The sequence below is a fragment of the Mus pahari genome, chromosome 8 (assembly GCF_900095145.1).
Source record: "Mus pahari chromosome 8, PAHARI_EIJ_v1.1, whole genome shotgun sequence".
Taxonomy (NCBI): Eukaryota; Metazoa; Chordata; class Mammalia; order Rodentia; family Muridae; genus Mus; species Mus pahari.
The window spans coordinates 15,836,798-15,838,799 of NC_034597.1; positions in this window are offsets into that span (position 1 = coordinate 15,836,798).

Below are 2,002 nucleotides of genomic sequence, written 5' to 3' on the forward strand. Positions count from 1 at the left end.
CCCCCCAGGAAGGAGAATCTCATGCTGTGCAAAAGTGCTGCATGCCTGGCCCTTTGCAATCTGTCTTCTGACTATAGTCCCCACAGAAAATGATTCTCTGGGCTGGCACGATGACTCGGGTATCAGAGTCAAGAGTGTTCACTGCTCTTGCAGAAGACCTGCCTTTTTGGTTCCTAGCACCCACATCACAAAGCTCACAGCTGCCTGTTAACTCCAGCTTCCACACCCTCTTCTGACCTTCACAGCCACAGGTACCTGTGCTCAAAACAAACAAACAAAACAACCCCCCCCCCAAAAAAAAAAAAAACCCACTTACCTCCTCCCGAGAATCTGAAGCCACCTCAGAGGTCCTTCCTCCTACCTCCTCCAGAACCTCCGGTCCTCCTCACATCATCTCTCTGTCCTTCCCTTCGCCACCCCACCCTGCGCTGGCCTTTTCTGTCTCCACAGTTGTCTCCAGTCCTGTGCCTTTCTCCTCACTCACCTTCCCTCCTACGGAGAAAGCATTTGGGAGCCAGACTGGACACTGGTTGGCTGTGTCCCCAAGATGGTTACTTACCTTTCCTGAGCCTCCAGTTCCCGCTCACCTTGGAGCTCCCACTCTTTGGTAGAGTAGTTAGGGAAATAATGCTAGCTACGCCTCCAAAGCCCTTGACAGGGCCTAGGGTTTGGTGGACACAGAAACTCAACACAGCGTTCATGCAGGCAACTTGTGCTGGTCAGAGTGCTCGACTGAAAGGTTAGCTTCACAGCTCCCCAGCTGGGAAACCCTCTGTGCCTCAGTTCTCTTGTGTGGGGAAAGAGATGGGTTGGTGAGAATGGAATGGGTCTAAGATAGGCGCTCTGCTGGCCTCCCTCTGAGAAAGACTGCAGTCGCAGGTGGCATGTAACAGCAGGTTTTGCACACATGATTTCAGTTTCTTGACAGAAGAGTAACTGGCTTGGGACTGAAAGATTTCCATTTAGCTCGTGTTCAGGTAGCAAGTGTGGGGGAGGGGACCTTCCCCGTGTTGCCTGCTCTATCTCCCCGCCATTGTCTGTATAGCTGTATAACAAAACATATACAAGTCACAGGAACTAAGGAAATGTGTGTTGTCTTTGGCCTGTGGTACATGTTATGTGCCAATGGATTTTCTTTTTTAAATTTTCTCATTGAATATATGAGTGAATGAAAGAACTAAAATGTTTAGCATTGAAGACCTATGTGGTGGTTTGAATAAAAATAGCTCCCATAGGTTCATCTGTTTGAATGCTGGGCTCATAGGAAGTGGCACTAAAAGAGGTGTGGCTTTGTTGGAGGAAGTGTGTCACTGTGGAGGTGGGCTTTGAGGTCTTATGCGCAAACTACACCCAGTGTGGCTTACAGTCTGTGGACAAAGATGTAGAGCTCTCAGCTCCTTCTCCAGTACCATGTCTGCCTGCATGCTGCCACGCTTCCCACCATGATGATAATAGCCTAAACCTCTGACACTGTCAGCCGGCCCCAATTAAATGTTTTCCTTTATAAAAGCTGCCGTGGTTGTGGTGTCTTTGCACAGCAGTAGAGTCCTAACTAAGACAGCCCACTTTTGGTGGACAAGGGCTGTACCTTAGTGGTGAAGTATGTACTTTCTATATAAGAGGGTCTAGTTTGATCCCTAGTACTTTAAAGAAACAACAAAGACAATAAAAAATAATTGATTAATAATAAAAAATGCCACAAGGAATTCAGGGAAGGAAACCACCACAAAAGCCAACACCAGAAGCAACTCTCTGATGTCCCCTAAAGTGATGGCAGGTTCACAGCAGCCAGCACAGGGCTATCGTCGCATTCCTCTTCCCTGCCTAGACAGATGGGCTAGGGGATTCTCCTAAAGGTGCCCCTGTTCAGGAATGCGGGTCTGATCTAAGCAGTAGGCAAGTGGAGCTTCTGGGGAGTCTCTTTAGGTTCTCTGCAGGCCGGGACCTGCCTGGGAGTGTTAACCCTTTGATTCAGGGTCCTTATGTGTGTTTTAGCTTAAAT